Source organism: Saimiri boliviensis, chromosome 7 (assembly GCF_048565385.1).
Source record: "Saimiri boliviensis isolate mSaiBol1 chromosome 7, mSaiBol1.pri, whole genome shotgun sequence".
Taxonomy (NCBI): Eukaryota; Metazoa; Chordata; class Mammalia; order Primates; family Cebidae; genus Saimiri; species Saimiri boliviensis.
In genome coordinates, this window is record NC_133455.1 from 29,269,513 (window position 1) to 29,296,421 (window position 26,909).

The 26,909-nt window shown below is 43.1% G+C and overlaps 1 pseudogene; it reads left to right on the forward strand.

Moving 5' to 3' along the window:
* Positions 1-383: 383 nt before the first annotated feature.
* On the forward strand, positions 384-26,387 carry LOC101053964 (putative tetratricopeptide repeat protein 41; annotated as a pseudogene).
* The last annotated feature ends 522 nt before the right edge of the window (positions 26,388-26,909 follow it).

Consider the following 26,909-nt stretch of genomic DNA (forward strand, 5'->3'; position numbering starts at 1 on the left):
GAGGCAGGAGAATTGCTTGAATGCATGAGGCAGAGGTTGCAGTGAGCCGAGATTGCGCCATTGTACTCCAGCCTGGGCAAAGAAGTGAGACTCCATCTCAAAAAACAAACAAACAAACAAAAAAAAAAACCAAACCTGTGAAATTTTCTAAAATGTATTTTTAGTTTGCAATACCTCCCAATAAATCTTTCACCATAACCATTATCTTATATGTATACTTAGAATTTCCTAAGAAATGATGTAAAGCATACAGTCTTTTTCAATGTCACTATGAATGAGCCTTTTTTGGGTAGGTATCTGGCGTCTGTATCTATCCTAATGCTATGTTTTCTCAGGGGTGGTTCCCTTTTCATTTTGTACAGAGCCAGTCCTTGGCACGACATGCTTCTTGAAGTACAGAATGCTGTTGAAGAACTGTATCTTGAAACTGGAATGACTCAGGAAGGGTTCCAGTATTTCCAGAAAGCATGGTCAAGCATGCTGCATCTTTCATTCAGTGACTTAGAAGAGAACTGGGACGTGGTGAAGCAGAAAGGTACCATGCACACATGCAGAGGGAGCAGCCTCTCGTGTGTCACAGAGTCAGTCTCCCGGGCTCTTCCCATCTGTGAGAAAAAGGAAATGAATGTGTGTGTCTTGTTACTTGGTGTTTTTGTTTTGCTTTTGAGACAGTCTTGCTCTGTCACCCAGGCTGGACTGCAGTGGTGTGATCTTGGCTCACTGCAACGTCTGCCTTCCTGATTCAAGAGATTCTCCTGCCTCAGCCTCCCAAGTAGCTGGGATTATAGGCGCATGCTGCCGTGCCCAGCTAATTTTTGTATTTTTAGTAGAGACAGGATTTCACCATGTTGGCCAGGCTGGTCTTGAACTCCTGACCTCAGGTGATCTGCCCACCTCAGCCTCCCAAAGTGCTGGGATTACAGGCGTGAGCCACGGCGCCTGGCCTATTTGGTATTTTTGAAGGGCTGGTAGGTATATGAGGATTGAACATAACGTGTTCCTGATTCTGATGGACCACCCTTTTAGAATGTCATTGTCTGTCAGGGTATGCTTCAGAGAAGGAAGCTTCAAGCAGTGAGGGGGGAGCATCATAGTTCAACCCTGTAGCCAGCTTTTCTGGGTTCAAACTCCATTTCTTCACTTATTAGCTGTCTGTGCCTTTAGAGATATTACTTAACTTTCTGGGTCACAGTTTTTATATTTGTAAGGCAGGGATGAAAATAGCATCCACACTGCATATTGTTGTAAGACTAAAAGCGTTAGGAGGCTGGAAAGAACGCAGAATGGTGCCCAGCACATAAGTAAGTACTCACTGATGAATGGCAGCCAATATTTTATTCTCCGGTATTTGATACCTGAGGTCACGTGATACCACTGATATAGCAGAGACAAAGAATGTTGAGTGGATTCAGGTGTTAAGTGATTTTTTTTTTTTTTTTTTTTTTTTTTTGAGACGGAGTTTCGCTCTTGTTACCCAGGCTGGAGTGCAATGGCGCGATCTCGGCTCACCACAACCTCCGCCTCCTGGGTTCAGGCAATTCTCCTGCCTCAGCCTCCTGAGTAGCTGGGATTACAGGCACACGCCAACATGCCCAGCTAATTTTTTTGGTATTTTTAGTAGAGACGGGGTTTCACCATGTTGACCAGGATGTTCTCGATCTCTTGACCTCGTGATCCACCCGCCTCGGCCTCCCAAAGTGCTGGGATTACAGGCTTGAGCCACCGCGCCCGGCCTGTTAAGTGATTTTAACTCACCTATTTACAGGAAGGCTAGCAGCCTCTAGACGTGTGTCACATTTGCATGGCTGTATCGGTTAGCTTTTGTTGCATAACAAACCATCCCAAAACTCTGTGGCTTAAAACAATGTTTATATTTGCCATGAACCTATAGGTCAGCTGGGGGATTCTACTGGTCCGGTGTGGGCTTAACAGATTTGGGCTTGGCGCAGGCAAGCATCTGAGGTGAGCTGGCAGGGCTGATGGGGCTGGCTGGTCCAAGAGGACCTCACTTAGTTTTCTGGTGGTTGTGTGGCTGAAAGGACAGTGGTGGCTGGATCATGTGTTCCTCATCCTCCGGGAGGACATCCTGGTCCTCTTCACTTGGCAGCTCACAGGACTCCAAGAGGGAGAGCAGAAGCCGAGGCTCAGGCTCAGAACCCATACAATGCCTCTTTCCGCCACACTCAGTCAAAGCAAGTCGCCAGGCTGTATCCACCTCTTGATAGGAGGAAGTATAGAGTAGGGTAGCATGGCAAAATTTGGGTAAAGACTAGTGTAGAGAATTGTAGCTGTTTCTGCAACTGGCCCGTGGTGAGAAGATCAAAGGTTGCCTTGGGCAAGCTACTTACCCTCTCTAGGGTTCTTATTGTGTACTCTATGCTGATGATATCTTTTATCCTCAGACACACCTCACATAGCATGTGTTATTACCCTCCTTGTACAGATGAGAAAGCTGAATGTCAGAGAAATTTAAAAACTTAAACTACATCAGCTCCTGCAGCTGTCAGTCTGAAGCTGGAAGTCCAGGCTAGGCTGTCTGACCCCAGAGTATGTCTGGGCAACTGCTTGTTGTACAGAATCTCTTCTAGACATTTATGAAGCTCTAATCCTTGGTATGCAGAGTTTAGCTTCCAAGTTGTTGTGCTAATGCAGGCAAGCCTGGTCGCAGATCTGCTGGGGCCTCGGTGAGGAGAGGAAAGCACAGGGGCCATCAATGCCACTTAAGTGGGAGCTGGGCCTGGCCCTCCAGAGGCAGCCAAAGAGTCCAGAATGCAGAGTTCTAAGGGGTCAGGCCACCATGGCTTGGTATAGACAAGTGTTAATTTTCAGAGGAGACCAAATCAGCAGGGGTAAGGGAGGGAGGTGCCTTGTGAAATGGGATGCCAGGAGGTATTGGTGTCATTTGTGGCAGCTTTGATAGGAGCATGCTGTAGTTCTGGTCCCCTGACCAGCGTTAGGTGTGTGCTTATGGCTTAAACAAGCAGATGAAGAGGTGGAGTGAGGATTTCAGCCTGACCAGCATTCACACACTCAAAAGATGTTTCCTGAGCACCTGCATACACCGGGTGCTGTGCTGAGTCCAGAACAGTGGTCTAGGCAGGAGCACCAACTCTGCCCTCTAAAGGAGGTACTGCAGAAAACATCAGTGAGCCAACCCATGAAATGACTGCTAGCTGTCAAATGCAAATAAGAAATCCAGCTAGAGCATTGGGGGTGTGTGTAGTGGGGAGGGAAGACTTGTGAAAGGCAGATCAAGATGCCTCCTTGGGGAGGGTACAGTGAAGCTGAGACCCAGTGGACTGATGGAGCCATATGTGGTGAGGGAGGGGCCGTCCTGGCAGAGGGAAGAGGGTGAGATGGGGGAGGGCTGGGCCTGTCCTGAAGGTGGAAGGAAGCCTCAGTGAGCAAAGAGTAGGAGGAAGCTGGACGTCGACTGTGCAGCGTCTTGGGCTTTGGGCCTCGGGCCTCGGGCAGGCATTTAGATTTTATTGTAAGTACAAGGGGAAGCCATTGCAGGGACTTAGGGTAGGGATGACACCTGTGATTTCTGTCTTGAGATCACTTTCGCTGCTGCGTGGAGAATGGATTACATGTTGGGTAAGAGTGGACACAGAGAGACCAGTTTTACATGACTGTCCTGTCCTGTATCCGAGTGGAAGGCACGAGGCCCTGGGTGGGGGAAGACAGAGAAGCCTACAGTGGGCACTGGGCAATGAATTAGGTACTACTGATGATGGCAAGAGATGCTTGATTATTTCTTAATGAAGCCTGAATTCCATAGCACAGGAGTTAAAGCTGCTCTTCTGTGCTGCTAGCAGTGCTCTAATAACATCTTCTTGGAACATTATTCTATTAGTCTGCTAGAGCTGCCAAAACAATCAGTGGACCACAGACTGGACCAACAGAAATAAGTGAAACGATACCAACTTATTTCTCGGAGTTCTGGAGGCTAGACATCCCAGGTCAAGGGGTCAGCAGGGTTGCTTTTTTTCTCCTGAGACTCTCTCTTTGGCTCGCAGATGACTGCCTTCTCCCTGTGTCCTCACACGGTTTTATTCTGTGTGTTTATATGTGTGTGTATGTTCAAGATAACCTTTTCTTCTAAGGACACACATCATATTGCATTAGGGCCCACCCTAATGACCTCATTTTAACTTACTTCTTTAAGGACCTTATCTGCAAATACGATCACATTCTGAGATACTGGGGGTTAGGACTTCAACATATAAATTTTGAGGGAACTCGATTCAGCCCAAACAATTATTATTTTTTTCTCTTCTCATAACAAAGTGTGGCTTAGAAAACCACTTTCTACTTTTTAGGAGTCTATATTATTTTCAAAATATTTAACTCTCAATAAAGGAGCAAAATTACAGGGCCTTTGCAGAGATTACATTCCCAAGACAGTATGTATCTAGGTACAATCCATTATTTATTAATTGGGTTTGTGAGACTCATTCATATGCTTCTTGTTTTAAGCCTGTTTCGTTTTATGGTGTCTTATTGCAAGACTGTACTGGCTGCCTTCTGTAGGGCTCAGTTACCATGGTGACAACTGGCTTCATTGTATCCATATTTTCAGTCTACTTCTGACCTGTTCATTTGTAGACAAACTCAGAATTTGGTTTCAATCTATTGTCTTGGCTCCTTGGCTGTAAAACTGCTGTGCATGCACAAACATGTTGTATGAAAACCAACTTCCATGCAGTATATGTCATAGTGGATTTATGAAGAAAAACCTTCCTATTGCCGGTGAGGAAATGATAGTAAATGCCATGCCTATTAACATCTTAATTCTTTTGTGGGAAAAACCCCCTTAAGTATCATATTCTTTGCCAAATTTATTCCCCGCAGTCAGAGTGCTGAACAACCTGGCAAAGTCAGCACCTGAGAAATACTTCAAAGAAAACCATGTTTTGGAATATGCAACTGAAATTTCCAACTTATTGGATAACAGTCTCTGTGATCAAGCTACTGTGAAATACATTGAAGGTGCTCTAATGTAAACATGTCTTTAATTTTTTTTTTGTTTTCTGTACTAGCGTTTATTGCCTCCTACAATCCTCCTGCATCAGGCTCCTGAGTCACTGGGATTACAGGCAACAGCCACCATGCCCAGCTCTCTGGTTGCTTTATAAAGATGTACACACTTCTTATCAATCACTTTGAAGTTCTTACCTCTCTACTATTATGAATTGCTCTTTTTTATATTTTCCAGGACAGATTTTTTAATACAAAATATAAGATGCTCATGAGAATTATTTTTGATTGCACAATGAATGTAGTGAACATGCAGAGTAAAAAAATGCACATGTGTTTTATTTTCAGGTTCATTGCTGGAACTACCTCTCTTGCAAAAATGAAACTTCAGGAATGCTTAAATATCAGGAAAAGCTTGTTTGGCGAGAAAAACATGCTGGATGGAGAAGTTATGGAATTTTTAGCAGATTTTCTATTTTTTCCCCAGAGAGATAGTAAAAAGTAAGTTTTGATGAAATGTTTCAAGAAGTGTGTCTCCTGTCTCTCCACCAAAAGTGCCCCCACTAGTGGCAGGGAGGTCTGGGGTTACCCGTCAGGGATAACTCTGGTAATACTTCTTTGGCTCCAGCCCTGCTCAGAAGCCTGGGGATTCACCACACCTGAGAGTTCTTGTGCTGGTCTACTTATCAGGATTCTGACCATAATGTAATCAAAAGGAGTTCTTGGGGCTGCGCATGGTGACTCACACCTGTAATCCCAGCACTTTGGGAGGCTGAGGCTGGTGGATCTATTTGAGGTCAGGAGTTTGGGGGCAGCCTGGCCAACATGCTGAAACCCCATCTCCACTAAAAATACAAAAATTAGCAGGGGATGGTGGCGCGCACCTGTAATCCCAGCTACTTGGGAGGCTGGGGCAGGAGAATTGCTTGAACCTGGGAGGTGCAATTTGCAGTGAGCTGAGATTGCACCAGTGCATTCCAGCCTGGGCGACAGAGTTTTAAAAAAAAAAGGAAAGGAGCTCTTGGCTCCCACGTGGTGTGGAGGTTCTGGCAGTAGAGAAGGGACCCAGCAGTACGGTGTGGTTGTGAGTGGTTCCCAGTGCCACTCACAGGCCTTGTGAGGAAGATGCTCTTACTTCTGGATCTCTATGCAGCCCTCAGCTGTGGCTGTTGTCTCTGGTACCACACCATCCTGCTCTCTCTTCTCCGAGACCTAGGCCAGAGCCTGCAGTGCCTCGGGTCATGTTCACCAGCCACCCCTCCTTGCTCAGGGAGTCCTCTTGTTCTCCTGTGATGTGTGGGGTTCCCCTCAGCGCCTCACGCAAGACATCTCAGTTTAAAGGACACTTGTAGGTGCTACCCTCCAGACCGACCGAGTGTGAGCATCTGCCAGGGCTGACTGCTGCTTCTCCTGGGAGGTTGCTATGAGAGAAGGTTCTTTGCGAAACCACAGTGAGCCATGCACATGCTTGCTTCCGTAGCAGATTTAGCTGCCTGAATGGTCAGGGATGCTCTAGGCTACATTATGAAGTTGTGAGGTTTTGTTTTGGTAGCCCCTCTTTCCTCCTGTCCCTGAGTTTGGTTCCTGGGATCTATGTTTGTCTCGGACTGAACGTATCAGCCCCACCAGGGCCCAGGGCTTCAGCCGCTGTTCCATAAGGTGAGGGTTCCCTGTTTCCTGGCTTGCTTTTCCATTTCCATTTTCCATGTTCCTCCAAATCATTTTCCTCCCACCAAGCAGGTGACCTCTTGCTGCTTGTGCTTCCTGGAAGAATAGATATTGGTCGTCTCTAGCACTTGAGTGCAAATCGGTATTAACCCTTTCTAAAAGACATGTAAAGGGGAACTACCTTTTAAAGAGGAGCCTGATAAAGGGAGGACTAAGATGCAATCGCAGGTGCTATATAATAGTGGTGAGCTGGTGGGCCCTGGAGTTAGATTGCCTGAGTTCGCATTTTGTTTCTGCCACTTAGTAATGGTGAGAAGTTACTGTTCAGGTCAAGCACTTAACATCTTTTTATCTCATTTACTTCCTCCTTGGTAAAACAAAGGAAGTAACAGTATCTTCCTGGCAGGATCTTTGTGAGGATTAAGAGATCCTATATGTAAAGAGCTTAGCAGAAAACCTGGCACACACTGAAAGAGTTCAATAAATTGAGTCATTCATATTTTATTATTTTGCTCCCTAGCTGGTGTTTTTTGAGACACTTGACGCCACACACACCTCCTCTTACTCATGTTAAGACCAGCAGTGTGAGCAGAGAACGGGACTTCCTTTACAGAAGAAAAAAGCTGGACTGTGGAACCATTACCTTATAAAAGAAAAATCTAAACACTTAGCATACTGACTGGGTCATCTCTCCTGCTCGGCTGCCTTATGCCACGTCTCAAGCCACTGAGTGCTGCCTGGCTATTCCGCAAGAACAGTCTTGGTGACCATACATGGATGGCTTCCTCCAGGCCTCGCTGCCACTGGCTAACCTTTGAAAACAATGGAGAAGCCGGCCTGCACCTTGTTGAAGGCCATCCTTAGGTTATCCAGCGTCTTTCACGTTGGTTCACACCAGGAGACATTTTGTTGTGTAACTTGGCTCACCTCTCAAACACGCATAGACCCTTTGCCCTGGTGGCCAGGGGCCCTCAAAACAGCACTCATGCACCCCGGAAATGATCCATGGGATTCTGAGGGCCTCGTAGAAGGGGGCTGGGTAGAGCTGGACAAATGAAATCAAATTTAAAAATTAAAGTTAAGAAAGCAGATCAGAGAAGAGTGAACAAAATATTTTAAGAGGAACAGTGACAGATTCTCAGTGAAATGACTATCATTTACTTTCCCCAACCATTTGGCCACCCATCTGTAGTTCCCCTGCAGTCAGTATCCTCGACACTGTCCCCTTATAGAATGGCAGCGGAGGGCCTCAGCCCTGGTGGGGCTGATGTGGTCAATCTGAGTTGAGCATAGAGCCCTTACCAGCTCCATTTTTTCTCCTCTTACAGGAGTCACCAGAAACAACCCAAAAATGTCCCCTGCACTTTTGACCTTGTTGGCCCTCTCCTCCCAAGCATTTGACAGAGTTGAACCTGTACTCTCCTGGGTGATCAAGCTGGCTCAGTTTCTTTCGTGGGTTCCTTTTCTTTCCCTGCCTCTTGCCCAAACATCAGCATCCTCTTGAGCTCGGTTCCTGGGCTCTATTCTTGTCTCAGACTGAGCGCATCGGCCCTACCAGGGCCCAGGGATTTAGCTGCCATTCTGTAAGGTGAGTGGTCTTTGTCTCTGTCTCCTTCTCAGGCCTCCGTCATCATCAGCAGCAGCCATGTGCTTCCATCTGTTTACTGGACATCTCACTTGGGTATTCCACTGGCACTCCAGAGTCAATGTGCTCTAGACTGGACACATCCACCCCTCACCCCCTGACTCGGTTCTCCTTGTCCCATCTCACTTGGTGCAGACACCATGGCATCATCTTAATGATACATCTTAGCAGTGTTTATCATCAGCCATTGTGCTGACATATTGCACATATTTTCTCATTTAATCCCTATAACAACTCTGTTATCTGTATTTATTTATTTATTTATTTTTTTGAGACAGGGCCTTGCTGTCTCACCCAGGTGGGAGTGTGGTGCTATGATCATAGCTCACTGTAGCTTTGAACTCCTGGCCTCAAGTGATCCTCCTGCCTCAGCCTCCCAAAGTGTTGGGATTACAGGCATAAGCCACTGTGCCTGGCCTATTATCCCCATTTTGAACCTGGGAAAGCTGAGGCTTAGGAGGCTGAGATGCTTGCTACCCAGCTCTTAGGTGGCAGGGCCAGGGTTAGTACCTGGGAAGTCTGATTGAAGAGCCCCTGCACCTGACCACTGTGGCCCACCACCACATCTGCCCGACTTGAGAGCTTGAGCTGTTAACCACATCACTCTCTGTACGTATAGTGGCCCCCAGCACCCCCAGTATCAGCGCTACCACATCCAGTGCAGCACCACACCCTAGCAAGTCTCCCGTTGCACCTGTGGCCACTGCGTCAGCTCAGACCTTCATCAATCTTCTTCCTCCAGCCCAACTGGTCTCTCCATCTGTGGCCTCACCTGCTTCTGTTTATCCTCCACACTTCTGCCAAGGCAGACTCTAAAATGTGCTTTTGATCATATCAGGCTCTTAATGAAAACTCTTGACTGTTAACATCCAAAATCCTTAGGTTTGCACTCAGGGTCCTTCGTGGGTGGACCCTTGCTTCACTCTCCAGTCTCACCTCTACCTCAAAGAAATTCTCAGATGGTAAGGGTTAGTTGTACTCACCTCTGCTTCCCAGTCCTAGTACTGGGATTCAGTAAATATTTGTTGAATGAATGAACGAGTACATGGCAATCTTTTTTGATGCAAACTTTAATTACATTTCTCTTTTCTAGATCCCAAAGGAAGCAAGTACTTAAATATTATAAACAAGTGATAAAAATAAAGGAAAATGCAGAAACTCTGGCCAAGTCTCACTCATCGGGAAGCAGCTGAATGTCAGCCTCAGCAATACATTATATAAATTAGGTAATTGTACCCATCTATTTCTGTTCTAAGCAAGTGACTTTTCCCTTTGTTTCACCTGCATACTTTGCTTATTTTTAAGACAGCTCCATTTTTGAACCAAGCAACTCCTGTTTCACAAATCTTAAACTTTTTGTTACCTACTTACATTCTCCTAGAAGGAAAGATATCTCTTAAAATCATTTCCATGGCTCACGCCTGTAATCCCAACACTTTGCGAGGCTGAGGCAAGTGGATCATGAGGTGAGGAGATTGAGACCATCCTGGCCAACATAGTGAAACTCCATCTCTACTAAAAGTACAAAAATTAGCTGGGTATGTTGGTAAGTGCCTGTAATCCCAGCTACTCAGGAGGCTGAGGCAGGAGAATAGCTTGAACCAGGGAGTTGGAGGTTGTGGTAAGCCAAGATCGCGCCACTGCACTCCAGTCTGGTGACAGCAAGACTCCGTCTCAAAAAAAAAAAAAAAAAAAAAAAAATTGTTTTCATCCCATTTCTCATTCTTTTGTAGGCTGAGCTCCTTGCTTGACCACACTGCACGCCCCCATCAGTGTAGGTTCCTACTGTTCTTCCACCTCTGTCCTAAGATATTGTTTCTACCGTATGTAAATAACTTTCCATGCCTTTTCATCTGTGATGCTAAAGTAACATGTGACCAGAAATAACAAGATGGCTTTTCACAAGGGCCCACTCTTGATTTTAGCTATAAGACAGACATAGGTCTCAGCTGTGCACAGTGGCTCATGCCTATAATTCCAGCACTTAGGGAGGCCAAGGTGGGAAGATCACTTGAGGCCAGGAGTTTGAGACCAGCCTGGCCAATATGGTGAAACCCTGTCTCTACTAAAAATATAAAAATTAGCTGGGCGTAGTGGTGTGTGCTTGTAGTCAGGAGGCTGAGGCATGAGAATTGCCTGAACCCGGGAGGTGGAGGCTACAGTGAGCTGAGATGCCACCACTGCATTCCAACCTAAGCAAAAGAGCAAGACTGTCTCAAAAAAAAAAAAAAAAGGACACAGGTCTCAGACCTGGCCCAGAAGTTTAAAGGCACTTTCTAATTAAAGATAAAAATTAAAAACTTCAGCTTGGCATGGTGCTGTGCTCCTATAGTCTCAGCTACTTGGAAGGCTGAAGTGGGAGTATCCCTTGAGCCCAGGAGACCCAAGGTACAGTGAGCTATGATGGCACTACTCTACCCCAGCCTGAGAGAAGAGCAAGACCCCGTCTTTAAAAAAATAAAAATTCAAACTTAGAATGAGATAAAAGTTAAAAATTGAAATAAAAAGTTTGTCCTTCAGTCTTACTAAGAGGGGTAGCAGCTGTGTCCCTTCCTTCCTCTTGCTTGTGACTGTTTTGTTCCTCTTTATGGGAGGAACCTTTCTTTTTTCTCTTTCTTTCTTTCTTTTCTGTTTTTGAGACAGAGTTTTGTTCCTGTTGCCCATGCTGGAGTGCAATGGTATGATCTTGGCTCACTGCAACCTCTGCCTCCTGGGTTCAAGCGATTCTCCTGCCTCCCCCTCCCGAGTAGCTGGGACTACAGGTGCCTGCCACCATGCCCGGCTAATTTTTTTGTATTTTTAGTAGAGGCAGGCTTTCACCATGTTGGCCAGGCTGGTCTCAAATTCCTGACCTCAGGTGATCTGCCTGCCTTGGCATCCCAAAGTGCTGGGATTACAGGAGTGAACCACTGAGCCTAGCCCAATTCTTTTCTTGAGTTTCTTTGACCAAAATGTTACCTGTGGTTTATGGTGACTATTGAGTTTCCTCTTCATTGGTACTAGCTCAGTTAAGTGGGATTTACCTACTTATTAATGGCAGTCTTCCAGAGTTGCTCTTGAAGAGCTCCTCAGAGGGCTGAAGGCCCTGCTCTCCAGGCCTTGTTGTTCCTAGGGACCTTACCTCTTACTGCCTTGGTGCCCATTTGGTCCAGTAACCTATTAGCCTGTTCTGCCAATGGTGTCCATTCAGGAGAGTCTGTCTTTTGCCTGGAGTGTTGCTGCCAAACTTGGAAATTGAGGGAAACAGAGAGTTGTATTGGAGGCTGCAAACCGTGCTTGGACAGGAAGCTGGAGACAGGCCACACGCAGCTGGAAGGGCGCAGGGAGGGCAGGAAAGGGCGTGAGCCCCACATGGCAGAGCTTCTCAACCTCTGTTCCTAGAATGAGCGGATCACCAGTGTGTCAAATCGAGACCTCTCAGCCCTTGGGCAGGTGGGCAGGGGTAGAGCTCCGAGACTGGTCATCGCCAGCCTCGTGGAGCTTTGTCTATTTTAGCAGGCTGTACACGAGATCTCGTTTTCTGTAGGTGCTGTACTTGAGAAAATTTAAAACACTCTCAGGGGTCCCGATGTCTCATTGCCACAGGGAGTTTTATCTGTACTTCAACAGAAACGAGTGATTTTCAACCAGGGGTGATTTTGCCCCCTCAGGACAAAAGTCTGAAGAAGTTCTTGGTTGTCATGACTGAAGCTGGCGGGGGGTGGGGGGTGGGGAATGGGAGTGCTAATGTCATTTAGTGGGTAGAGGCCTGGGATGTGACTGAACTTTCTGCTATGCCCAGGAAAGCCCCTCACAACAAAAAATTCTCCAGCATCAAATGTCGGTAGTGCTGAGGTTGAGAAACCCTGACTGAAGCCAGTGACTTTCCCCAGCATGTGCGCTTATCATCTGTTTTACAAGAAAACACAACTGCTTTCAGTGTCGTAACTTGCTTAGGAGGAAGAAGGCTTTAAATACCTGCTATCTGTAGGGAAAGAGTATTTTCAATGTGTAGATTTGGGAATGTGTGTGTCTTCATTTTTTTTCACTAAATCTTTCTAGGCTGAAGCAGTTTTACAAACAGAAAATACAGATACAAATCTAGAGAAAGTTTATGGACAAAGAACTAGTATATTTAATCTGGTTGTTTCATGTAATATTCTGTTATGCAACAGTTTTTGTGTCTGGTCTGTGAGGGAAGGATAATATATTCATGTACTTTCACATATGAAGCCATCTGTAATAGTAGCAATTGCAGTGGTTTTCTTTTTTCTTTTCTTTTTTTTTGTGACTTCTTAAGTCTACATTTCAATTTTGCAGTAAATATTCAAGGTGGTCATTACCAAGTGTTTTTATGTGAGGATTCATCTCTTGCCACTATCTCCTGCTGTTGATTGAAGTTGATTCCTTTAATATAAGGTCCACTTCCGGCTCACAAGAACATTTCAGATGGTTAATCCAACTGCTAACGTGAGATTTGTATGCTGTTGTTTCAATAGGTGGTGGTGAGAGCAGACCAATATCTTTGGTACACAAAGACAAGTGTGGAGAGAGGGAGAGTAGTCTGTTTATGGAGACCTCTGAACCAGCTGTCCTTCAGCATGTAACAGGTATTTTTAGTTTTCTTACCTTTAATGGAAATTTTCTATCTAAATGGAAATGTGCCTGAGTGGATTCCATAAAATAAGAGGTAAGCCAGAACTACATATTGCTGGGACTCCTCACCATTAATCATTTTGAAAGATCTCTTAGGCCCTCTGCAGTAAAAGTGTTACCAAACATTAGTCCTCAAAGCAGTTCATTTTGAGGTCAACAGCTACGTCTTTTTCATGGGAGTTGGATTATTTTATACTATGTATAATATATTATGCATGTATAATTATGTATACTATGGTATACATATAATTAACTGCATTATTCAGCAAGCCTTTAGATGCTTACACTGTAATGCATACCAGAATGATATGGTGGTATTATCTTACCCAACTAGTATGTAGATCTGGGGTGGTTTGGGAGAATTATTATCCTACAAAGAAAAGCAATTCAGCTGGGTGTGCTGGCTCACACCAGTAATCCCAGCACTTTGGGAGGCCCAGGTGGAAGAATTGCTTGAGCCCGGGAGTTGAGACCAGCCTCTGAGCAACATGGCAAAACTCCATCCCTGCAACAAATACAAAATATTAACCAGGCGTGGTGGCTTGCACCTGTGGTCCTAGACAGTCAGGAGGCTAAGATGGGAGGATTGCTTGAGCTAGGGAGGTTGAGGCTGCAGTGAGCCGAGATCCTGCCATTGCACTTCAGCCTGGGCGACAGAGTGAGATCCTATTTCAAAAAAGAAAAAAAGAAAAAGAAAAAGAAAAACAATCTATTCTCCTGACCCCCACCACCCACTTGATGTACACAGCATGAAGCCACCCACATGAAGGCAACTGAAATCATTGCTTGCATCTGCTTTCATGACTTTGGATTGTGGCTCATATACAAAACTATTAATATGTTTCCTTTGTCTGCAGCTTGTCTGCATTGTGGGGCAGATCCTTGGGTGCTTTGCAGGGGAGCTACCCAACACTTTGAAGTAGTCCCCTAGGTTATTCAATGTGGCTTTTTTTTTTTGAGATGGAGTTTTGCTCTTGTTTCCCAGGCTGGAGTACAATGGCTCGATTCCAGCTCACTGCAACCTCCACCTCCTGGGTTCAAGCAATTCTCCTGACTCAGCCTCCCGAGTAGCTGGGATTACAGGTACCCACCACCAAGCCTGGCTAAATTTTGTATTTTTTTTTTTTTTTTTTTAGTAAAGACAGGGTTTCACCATATTGGCCAGGTTGTCTCAAACTCCTGACCTCAGGGAATCCACCCACCTCAGCCTCCCAAAGAGCTGGGATTATAGGCTCGAGCTGCCTTGCCCGGCCCAGTGTGACTTTTGTGAATGCCATATGGCCTGTATTTTAATTTGTCCCAAACATACCTTCTGAATTTGGTAAAAATCTGTCTTGGTCTTTTCTGTATGCAGTAACAGATAAAGAGACAAATAGATGGACACTAGGTTGTCCATGCTCAAAGGACTGTACTAAGTGCTCTGCAGGGGACAAAAACCAAAGAAGATAACTTCTGTCTTCAAGCAACTTATTTTTGTTATTGTTGTTAGGTGGCAATATAAACCTATAATATAAAACTTAACACATTAAAGATTTAAAGCATAGCCTGGCTGGAGGGGATTGAACTGGATTTTGGTTTTAGCTTGGCCGTAATCAGCTGTGTGACCTGCAGCAAATCACAGTGCCTCTGGTCCAGGTCTGTTTCTGGGCTCCATCTGTAAAAAAGGGTGTTGCATTCATTAATGTCCTCCACGGAGTTAATATTCCATGCCTAAATATAAAGGAAGACAATGATCAGTAGCAAGAGGATGTTCAAGGAAAATCTCTTGCAGAGGACCCTTAAAGAAGTGGAGGGCACAGATTGTCAGAGAAAGGGGGCACTTGTAGGTGGGAGAACTGCAGGAACAAAGGAATAAATAAGATGTGAAGGGGACCAATCGAGAGCCATGGGGAGGGGCTATGAGGAAGCATTGCTACAGAGGTGGTGTGCAGAGTGGGATATGAACAAGAGAAACTGGCAGTGGTGGGAGAGTTGAGGCAGTGTGCTGATGTGAAGGAAATTCTCTCCTGTAGGGAAGTGGAGACTTTACACTGAGGAAGGCTTGGGAGCCAGTGGTCTTCTAATGGGCTCGTTCTATTTAGGACATTATTTTGGAAACTCTTGAAAATTATTTAGAGTTCATCAAGGCTGTCTGAAGTCTGTCTACAAATGTGCAGTGAAATAATTTCCTGTCCGTCTTATGTAATTTAATCCCCGTTCTTATCACCCTCTAAAGCACTAAAGTAAATAGCATAGGTTGAACATACTTCATCCAAAAGTCCAAAATCCAAAACTTTTTGAGTGCTGACATGATGCACAAAGGAAATGCTCGTTGGAGCATTTCAGATTTTGGAGTTCTGGGATTAGGGATGCTCCACTGGTAAGCATGGTGCAGATATTACAAAATCTAAAAAAATCAGAAATCTGCAACACTTCTGGTCCCAAGCATTTTGAATAAGGGATACTCAACCTGTACTTTACTACCTGAAATTATAAATGTGTCTGTTCATTATAATCTCTTGCTAAAAAGAAGAGATGTCATCTGTTTTCTCCACCATTGTATACCTTGCTCTTAGAACAGTTGCTGGCATTTAGTAGGTGCTCAATAAACACTTGCTGAGTGAATGAATGTATGATGGAGGAAATGCCTTAGCTAATTCAGATTTACCCTCCCACTTTAGAAGTGCAAGTATTGATTGTTAAAGGCATTGTTAATTACTTATATCATTATCATCATTCATTATTAATTATAACATTTACTGCACCTATTAAGTGACAGTCTCTATGTTAGTTCTTGGGAGTACAGTATAACAATGAACAGGACCCACAGAGATCAACACTGCCATCCCTGAGCTCACACTGGGGAAAAGGCTATCAGACAACTTAAATACACAATTTAGCTGCAATTGTGGAAAGTGTTACCATGGAGACAGCAGGTAGACAACTAAATACACGATGGCTTAACTACAATTGGGGAAAGTGCTATCATGGGAAAATACAAGTACTAACAGGTGACCTTGATCTGTCAGATGGAGGGGCGTGGGTTGCGGATGCATCTCAGGAAGTGATGCTGAAATTGGATCTGCAGGATGAGAGGTGGCTCACTAGTAGTGGGAGAGAGGGAGGAGAAGAGTCACCCAGGCAGTAGGAACAGAGTTTTTGAGGCTGGGAGGAGTTATGAGGGCCTGGAGTGCAGAGAACAGTGTGGGGAAGGAGGTGCGTGAGGAGGATGTTAGAGCGGTGTGGGGACGGGGCCATGGGCCGCTCAGGCCCAGTCAAACATCTGGGGTGTTACCATAAGAGCAACTGAAAGCCAGTACATTATTTTTTTTTTTAGTTAAAAATTCCTTAATTTTTTATTCCTGGTACCACTACCACAATTTACAGGGCAATATACCTGATATAATGAAAAGAAAAAGAAAAAGACAAACCTACAACAGATAAAAGACCTCAGGAATGTACATCTAGTTGACACTCCATTGCATTAATCAATAGCTGCACTTATTGCAAACTGTGGCTATGACAGTCCTGAACAAGAAGGGTTTCCTGTTTAAGCTGCAGTAACTTTTCTGACTATGAACACTTACCTACTTTGCAAAAATCCTTATAGTGGTGGTGGTGGACCAGGATAAGGATTTTTGCAAAGTGGGTGAGTGTGAGGAACCCAGAGCCTTTCCTCTAGCATAATCTTCACAAGAGGTTTCTAATGTCATATTCTGAGATCATTGTCGTGAATCCAGAATCCATGAAAGAGCACAAAGGATGTGTTTGTGACCCTCATTTTCCCTTCCTCTCTGAGGTACATATTTTAACCTCTCAAACAGACTGAACTCTTGAGGGCAGGGGCCTCATCATGTATTCTTTGTATCTTCAAAACATCAGAAACAGCACTAGCTGTAGTAGATGGGTGCTCTGTCACTGTAGGAAGGCTGAGAAGTGGAAAAACAGGTTCTTTCTGGGTAATGTGTCTTGGGTTATCCAACAGAAATGATGGCTGTGCTCCAGGCTAACGGTATTGGAAGAAACAGCCCAAGTATACTTTTATCTGTTGAAAACAATTATCTTGAATTGACTTTTCAGATTAATGATAATAATTGCTAGCTTGAATGTCCTGACACCTTTCTTGATCTTTTATTATTTTACCTTTTTTTGTTTTTGAGACAATTTCTGTCACATAGGCTGGAGTGCAGTGGCATGAGCATAGCTCACTGTCATCTCAAACTTCAGGCTCAGGCGATCCTCCGGTCTCAGCCTCCCAAGTAGCTAGGTCTACAGGTACCACTATGCCTGGCTATTTAAAAAAATTTTTTTGTAGAAATGAGGTCTCACTATGTGACCAGGCTGTCTTATTACATTTGATCAACATGTGTAATACAGTGCAGTCTTCCAAGGAGTATGAAAATAGTGGGTTTCCAGCAATTTTTGATAATTAAGATTTTAATTATAAAATCACATTTTTATATATGAGATTATAATAAGCACATATTAAAATGACAGTTTCGTGAGAGGGTGGCAAATCTAGTTTCAAGTGCAAACGTTAACTTAGTAAGACTGTTAATTCTAGAGATTTTAGTAGGAATCTTAACTATGAAAGGAAGATTTTTGTGATTAATGTTCCAAGTTATCTCTGACACAGTTATTGCTCTCCTTTGATGAGTGTTTTGCCAATTGAGACACCATGTAAGTGGGACAAAAGAACAGAACTGTGGCTTTTTCATGTTGCATTATATCAAGCTGAATGTTCTGTACTGAACTATTTGTTTTGAATGAAGCATGGTAGATGAACATTATGTTACTTTTCTCTCCCTGGGATTCTTTTAAAAAGAAATGCCAACCGTCTTAGTCAAATTTAGAAGGAAGAAATTAAACAAAGGCTCTAGTGTCTTATGGATGACTCTCAGCCCCCCTGAAAGTCAGTCCCTTCTCTTTGTTTCATTTTAAAATTCCCAGCTCAGCCAGAACGCTGTTCTCCATAGCAGTTGGTCTCTTAATCCAAAAGTCAGATAAATGATACAGATAAACCTTACATTGTAATTTTAACTTAAATATTAATTCATTCTTTCTCCAGATTTTTTAATATATATATATATTTATTTATTTTTTTTAGACGGAATCTTGCTCTGTCGCCAGACCGAAGTGCAGTGGTGTGATCTCAGTTCACTGCAACCTCCACCTCCTGGGTTCAAGCAATTCTCCTGCCTCAGCCTCCTGATAGCTGGGATTACAGGCATGCACCACCACACCTGGCTATTTTTTGTATTTTTGGTAGAGGCAGGGTTTTACCTTGTTGGCTAGGCTGGTCTCGAACTCCTGACCTCATGATCTACCTGCCTCGGCCTCTGAAGTGCTGGCGTTACAGGCAGAAGGCACTGTGCCCAGCCTTAAAATATGTAATTAAGATCTCTCTCTCTTTAATGGGTCCTCTGACTGGAATTACGTGCCATGTTCTCAAAATGTATCACCCTCAATTTCTAGTTTTGGTTTCTGAAGAGTGAGAACAATTGTGATGCAGTCTGTGTGCAGTATCCTTCTAAGTTGCTGCATTTTCCCCCCTCAATCTTTTGCAGTTGTCTTGTCCACTCGTAATTTGGACTTATTTTTCTTAGTAGCTCATGGTATTAAGGCTTTCCCAAGAATTCAGTCTGGTTTTCAGAGGAAACAACTTTTTTTAAATTTTGTACTCATATCTTATTTATTAGCCTGTATTGCACTCAATTACCTAATTAGATTGACATACTCAATTGACTTTGGGGTGTGCTAGAACCCAACTCTTGGGAACAGAAGTATGCCAGCAAAGTAGAGATGAACCTGCTAGCTGCAGGCATTTAGTATTCCCTGGATATTGAAGAGTATGTTTTTTTGTTTTTTTTGTTTGTTTGTTTTGAGACAAGAGTTTCACTCTGTCACCTAGGCTGGAGTGCAATGGTGTGATCTCAGCTCACTGCAACCTTTGCCTTCTGGATTCAAGTGATTCTCCTGCCTCAGCCTCCTGAGTAGCTGAGACTACAGGCACGTGCCATCATGCCTGGGTAATTTTTTGTATTTTTAGTAGAGACAGGGTTTCACTGTGTAAGCTAGCTAGGATGGCCTTGATCTCCTGACCTTGTGATCTGCCCACCTCAGCCTCCCAAAGTGTTGGGATTACAGGCGTGAACCACTGTGCCCAAGCCAGGGAGTATGTTTTGTAGAAAAAATGGAGAGCCATGGTTAATCCAGCAAGCCAGTTTATGTGTGTTAACAGAGCTTACTTTTTATCTGTGTAGGCTTAATCATTTTTAGTAGTTTATACATTTGTAAACCCTATTGGCTGAGAAAAAAAATGTCAAGTAGGCCTCATAAACTTAGAAAACTTTTAAACCTGGAAAGGACTCTAGAGGTCTCTGAACTAAGGGAATAGCAGATACATCACATGACTTGCCCCAGTACCTTTGATCAGAGAATCCTATGGATTAGATATTGTAATCATTGAGGCTCACAAAGACCAGGCACAGCTAGTAAGTAGACTTAAGACTTGGCATCCATTTCTCCGACCCCAAGTCCCAAGCCCTTCCTGCTGTTTATGAACTCTAGGAGTTTTGTGGTCTCATTGGGGCGACAAGCACATGAAGAGAAGTGCAATCCAATGTGTTATGTACTGTGAAAGACATTGGAGAGTGCCGGGCATGGTGGCTCATGCCTGTAATCCCAGCACTTTGGGAGGCTGAGGCGGGTGGATCACTTGAGGTCAGGAGTTCGAGACCAGCCTGACCCACATGGAGAAACCCCAACTCTACTAAAAAATACAAAATTAGCCAGGCGTGGTGGCACATGCCTGTAATCCCAGCTACTCGGGAGGCTAAGGCAGGAGAATCACTTGAACCCAGTGGGTGGAGGTTGCAGTGAGCTGAGATTGTGGCATTGGACTCCAGACTGGGCAACAAGAGTGAAACTCCATCTCAAAAAAAAAAAAAAAAAAAAAAAAAAAAAAAAAAAAAAAAAAAAAAGACATTGGAGAGGGCACAGGGAAGCACAGAAAAGAGGCAAGAAGGAAGACTTTCCAGAGAGTGGGTTGGGCTGTGAGTTCTGACAGATGCCTGGTGAAGAAGTGCATGAGGAGCATTTCGGGTAAGAAGAATCAGCGTGAGCAATGTCAAGGAAGGGAGAGCTTGGGTGGTTTGAAACTCTGGAATGGGGAGAGTTGTGGAGTGATGCTGGAGGAATAGCAAGGTTTACCATGTTCAAGGGCTTGGAAGGGAAGCTGCTGTAGGATTTCCAGCACTCGGGGCATGAGTAAGTTTGTGTTTAGGATATAACCATCTTGTGACCAAATGGAGCATGGAATTGATAAACTAAGAGGGGTTGGTATAAATGGAGAGAAAGTGTCAGATTTGAGATTTAGTAGGTAAATCCAACAGGCTCAGTGCTTGATTGGATGTGGGAGGTGAGAGAAAGCCAAAAGCATTTCCCAGTTTACGACTATGTCACAGGTCAGTGCACCTGGGAGCATGATGCTGTTGGCATTGCAAGAGAGGAAGCATAGTTTGGTAGGGTGGGGTGGGAGCCACAGTGAGCTAATCTGGGGCATGCTGAGTTTGAATTTCCTATCCATGTTGAGACATTCAGTGGGCAGTTGGACATATGAGTTTGGTGCTTAAGAGCTTGAAGACTGAGCCAGAGAAAACATTTGGGAGTCCTTAGTGTATGCCTGCTGGGTCAACTCAGTAGAATGGTTGAAAGAAGCAAGAAGAATGTTAAGACAAAACAATGGCGAGAAATAGAACTTGGAAGAATGCCAGTATTTAAGGGATGAGAAGAGGAAGGGCTGTAGTAAAAGATGAAGAATGGCTCCAGAGGCAGGCCGAAGAGCAGTAAAACCATCGAAGCCAAGAGAGGAGAGTGTTGAGAACTGAACACCAGATTAAGAACTGTGTTTAACAACAGAGGTCACAGGGGATGTTACATTTTGGTGGTAGAGACAAAAGCCTGTTTGAGAGAGAACAATCTGGTTGGGTGCAGTGGCTCACCCCTGTAATCCTAGCACTTTGGGAGGCTGAGGTGGGTGGATCACAAGGTCAAGAGATCGAGATCATCCTGGCCAACATGGTGAAACTCCATCTCTACTAAAAATACAGAAATTAGCTGTGTGCGGTGGTGGGTACCTGTAATCCTGGCTACTTGGGAGGCTGAGGCAGGAGAATTGCTTGAACCTGGGAGGCGGTTGCAGTTAGCCAAGATCGTGCCACTGCACTCCAGCCTGGCAACAGAGCAAGAGTCCATCTCAAGAGACAAGAGAGAACAATTCGTTCCTTCTGCTTAAACATGGGGCTTCTGCACAGGCCCATCCCCTTCAATTGGTGAAGTGAATTCATGCAGAACTAGGGAAAGACAACAGAGGACGCTACTTAAGAGGCCCCCTTAACCTCTTTTATTATTTTCTTTGGAGGAGAAATTGAGGGTCCATGGAGACATCCAATTGCATCCTTTTACTTTTTTTGGCAAAATAATATACAACTTTCTCCCTAACCTGTTTATAGATACACACATTTATGGAAAGAATAAGCAAACACTTCTAGGTTAAGTTCATAGTTAGAAAAAAAAAAAAAAGAATGAACAAACATACTTAGTTTCTCAAACTTAAAGATATCTGACAAAGAAACTTTAGACACAGCATAGTTATCAAACAAAATTAAGCTTTCAACAAAGAGCCTTTAGATACTGCCAAGCTCTCCTTCCTCTTTACAATTGCAGCTCTACTTGTAGAATCTAGACAGAGACTGTGGGTGTGATTGTCCTCACTTCTTAATCCCATTCACTCCCAGCACAGAGTAACTCAGTGGATGCTTCCCCGTAATGAACAACCTGTCCCGGGGGTAGTTCATCCACTGAGTTACTCATTCAGGGAAACTTTCTGAGATCTCTGTCAACACTGGAGAGATTTCCCTGTCACCTGGAGACAATTGCCTGGATTGTTGCCGTGGGCCTGGGAGAAAGTCAACATCTCTCACGCTGGACTGGCATTGCAAAAATCTGCCTGTTAGGTGACAGCAAATATTTCATGAAGCAAGAAGAGGAACAGGACTTAATTTTAATTTCAGTAGAATAAAAATTAGGAAAAATTGTGCTTTAGAAGAGTGCTTAATAGGACAGAGGACTATCTTTGGATGAAATATCTTGTTTTGTTTTTCTAAGGGAATAATAAATATTCCACCATCTTTTAAATGTTAAGCACTGAAAATCAAGTGGCTAGGCTAGGAAAACTTATTACTTAAAATCTGAGAACAGACTTTTCAGGGTGTTCATGGGACCTTTCCTCAATCCCCACTCCCAATTCATACTCCACTGAAAATAAAATGGATGTGGCTCCATCTAGAAGTACAACATAGAAAAGGTAACTGAGGCTTCCCTTCTAGCTGTATTTTTATGGAGAAATCTTCCCTGGAACCAAGAAAACAGGAAGAATAGTGTTCTCTTTTCTCACTTCTAGAAGTTATGGTCCTGGATCCTAGGACCTGAGTTGGAATCCTAGTTCTGCTGTCTTCTGGACTTGTGGACATAACTTCTCTGAGTCTCAATTTTCTTAGCAATCAAGAGGTTATAATATAGCCTACCTATAGTGTAATTATGAAGATTTAATGAGATAATATATGCCAAACATCCAATAGAGTACAAAATTAAATGTTAGGTTCCCTCCGCATCCAGGGCAAAGGTTTGAGTAGGAAGAGGTTCAGTGACATCTCTCCAATTTAAATTCACCCATTCCGTTTTTTCCTCTTCCCTGGGTTGGGAGAACTGACCATGTTGATTCAACTAGTACCAGCTCCAAGAAAAATGGGGTAAAGTGGTGGGGATAAGGCAAGAATGTCTTTCCTGGCTTGCTTGCTGCCTGAGTCAGATGGTGTCCAAGAAAGTTCTGAGGTCAAAGCTGTAGGTCAGGTCTAGAATGGGTCACCTGGAAAAGGGGCCTGAGGAGTTGTGTGTGGCCAAGAGGGAGGTGTGTAGCAAGGGCATGAAGTAGTGTATGCGCACCAGAAACTTGTCCACAGTAAAAATCTCAATCCCACAGCAAGTCAGATTCTCTTCAGGGGCCTTGGGCAGAATGAACAGAGTCAGTCACACCTGTGAATCTAGTTATTAGTGCCCAGAGACTCTCTGAGAATGGGTTCTGTGTTTGCCACCACATGACACATCCAGTTTCTATTTTTCTCCACTTTTCCTTTTAAGGCCAATGCAACTTGGTCATCAAGAACAGGGTAATTCACTAGTGTCTTCTGCTGAGCCAGACTGAGGCACCTGGGAACATCACAGGGAGTCATGAAAATAATTCACAAAGAAGAAACATAGTCACAGATGGCTAAGCAGAGACAGCAGCTGAAATTCCCTATGGGATTTCCAGAGAAAGCTGCAGGAAATGTGACACAGGGTATGATCCATGAAGCACAGCCACAGAGAGAGAATGTCTCTACAAGCAGAAGCTATGGCTGATATTCAGAAGCACAATCCAGAATGGGGAAGAGGCAGCCTAGTGTAGCAGTGCAGGGCATGGACTTGGGGATGAAGCTGACTCAGGACTGTTCTTTCATGAACTAGAACAAGTTCTTTAACCTCTTCCAGCATGCTCATCTTTAAAAGACAAGTAAAATGAAACACAAACTAAAAATTCTCTGGAAGGACACATTAGAAACTAACGTCAGTGGTTCCATTTTAGAAGACTGCACAGATGGGGATAGAGAAAGGAAAGACACTTTTCACTTTATAGTTTGATACATTTTCATTTTTGAACCAGGTGGACAGGTGATGATAGTGTATACCTTATAAGATTACACAGTCCTGACAGATGGTAATTATATACATTTGCTGTTATTGTTGTTAACACAGGAACACTGACTGGGTTATCTGTCAGTGTTTTTAGCCTTTACATAGGGAGCAGTCTCTATCACATTTCTAGGTCAGTGGCTTACACACACCAACCTTATGTTATGTTTATAAGCAATGGTATAAGTTCAGCCCCTTAAAAGCAGTCTTGTAAATGGGTAAAATGAGTAAATAAGTACCATCTGCAAGTTAGATTGGAAAATGGATTGTTTTTATTTTAACAAATTTTAGAGAATTCAATTATTGTTATTATTATTGAGATGGAGTCTCACTCTGTTGCCCAGGCTTGAGAGCAGTGGCATGATCTTAGCTCACTGCCTCCTGGATTCAAGCGATTCTTCTGCCTCAGCCTCCTGAGTAGCTGGGATTACAGGTGCATGCCACCACACATGGTTAATCTTTGTGTTTTTAGTAGAGATGGGGTTTTTCCACGTTGGTCAGACTGGTCTCAAACCGCTGACCTCAAGTGATCCGCCCGCCTCTGCTTCCCAAAGTGCTGGGATTACAGGCATGAACCACTGTGCCCGGCTGAGAATTCAATTATTGACTGTGGCAGTTGGAAACAATTTTTCTCAATTTTTTTATTTTGAAAAATTTCAAACCTACGGAGAAATTTCAAGAATAGTATAGTGGATGATCATATAACCTTCACCTATTTTCATCAAATTTTAAATAATTGTTATTATTATTTTTTATAGAGACAGGGTCTCATTATGTTGTCCAGGCTGGTCTCAAACTCCTGGGCTGAAGCAATTCTACCTCCTCAGCCTCCCAGGGTGTTGGGATTACAGGCATGAGCCACCCACTGCATCTGGCTACCAATTGTTAGCATTTTACCACATTTCTGTTCTCTCTTTCATATACAAGCACAGATACATACATACATACATTTTTTTCTGAACCATTTGATAGTTAGTTGCAAACATGACACTTTTATCTCTAAATACTGTACCTCAGCATATGTCTTCAGAATACAGGGATATTCTCCTTGTACTCATTGATTATACAGCCACAATAATTAAATGCAGGAAATTTATTACCTAAAACTATTATCTAACTATAGTCCATATTCAAATTTCCTCAGGTATCTGGTAATGTTCTCTATAGCTGTTAACTTTGGGATCCAGAATCCTATTCAGGATCTTGTATTGGCATTTGTCTCTTTTAGTCTAGAATTAAGTACCTTTGTTTTGTCTTTATGACATTGACATTTTGAAGAGTTGAAGTCAGGTTTCACCCTCCCATCCCTATCCCAATGTCCTTCAATTTGTATCTGTCTGATTCTTTCTATTTTTTTGAGACAGAGCCTTACTCTGTCACCCAGGTTGGAGTGCAATGGTGCAATCTCAGCTCACTGCAACTTCAGCCTCCTGGTTTCAAGCAATCCTCCCACCTCAGTCTCCTAAGTAGCTAAGACTATAGGCATGTGCCACCATGCCCAGCTAATTTTTGTATTTTTTTGTAGAGATGGGGGTCTGCCATGTTGCCCAGGTTGGTCTTGAACTCCTGGGCTCAAGTAATCTACCTGCCTCAGCCTTCCAAAGTGCTGGGATTACAGGCATGAGCCACCGTGCCCAGCCTGATTGTTTCTTTATGATTAGACTTAGTTAAATATTTTTTGGCAGAATATTACAAATAAGTCATATTCCAATGACACCTTTTATAAATGTTTCTTATCCTTTTCTTTTAAATGTCTGAATTCATGAGTAATAAAATGTCTAATATTCTTATTTTCAAATATCTAGCAGGTCAGTTATTGGCAAATGACTCTTGTCATCACGTCATGATTGAGGCAGTAGGCTACTTGTACAGATCACTTGATTTAAGGGTGATTCACCTGGATCTTCTCATTCATCAATCCATGGAATCCTGCAGTGAGTTTCTGTTTCATGTTCCAAACAGAAATATGCTTCTGGTTATTCATGTTATATATATATATGACCTCTTGACAACTTTTCATCTTTTGCAGCCTTCTGAGAGAAATTGAGTGGATCCAGAGCTGGAGATGTTGGCCTCAAGGTATGAGCCAGTCACATTCTGAGGGTTCTAGGAATGGCTTCTCATTATGGGAGCACTTGCTTAAATTAAGCTAGCACAGTGCTCAGAGTCCTAATACAGTGAGCTCTGCAATGTAAACAAATGCAGATAACTTATACAGGGCTAAAAAATGGACTTAGCTCCTCAGACAATTTCAGATAAATCAAAATGTGCTTCTGGAAAAGGGGAAAAGAAACCCATTATTTGCAAATCTGCTAAGGAAAAGATACAATGGAAGACACAAAATAATGCTGAAATATGGAATGGTTCAAGAAAGGAAGCACCAAAGAAAGACTATTCCTCTAACATTTTATCTTTGGGTAAAATGAATGGTTTAGTAAAGCTTTCAAGGGAAAGAATTTTGTTAGCTAAAAGTGAGAGTGGAGAAGGTGAAATCACCACCACTGACCACTGTCCCCTGCTATGGCCTCTTAGCACAAAAAACCCTTGGGAATCCATATCTGAGCTCATATCAGAAAAGTGGCTTTTTCATAGCCCAGATTAAATTTTGATGTCTCAGAAGTCTTTTTTGCAGAGAAGATCTCATGTTGAAACAAAATTGTTGAAGAGCTCAAATGATATTAATAAATAATAAAAATTTATCATGGGCTTCTTGACATCTGTTTTTTCTACTTGTCTTTAATTAGAATTCTTTTTTTTGAATATTTTCTTCTAAAACACACAGAGTGATAATAATCAAGGTCTGGAAATATGATTATTTAGGCACTTAAACATTGTAACTAATTTTACCTAAGAAGAACAATTTTTAGGTGATTCACATTTCTATGGTAGGTAGAGCAATGTTGATCTCATAGTGTTCCATATCCAAAAATATACAGAAGAAATGTTATTAAAATTCTAATTGTATTATTTTTGCATTGTTATAGTTTATCCATTTTGAATTTATGAATTAATTTTTCATGTGAACAAAATTTATAATTGCTATCATCAAACCTTTTTATGAAACACAAATTTAAAAATATGTAATTTGGAATAAAACTAAAACCATAAAGTAAGTTTAAAGTACCAGAGCCATGTATTTGATATTATATCTGTTTTAAACATTTTATTGTCTCATTTTATCATTAATTTGTAAAACATTAACCATTAACTG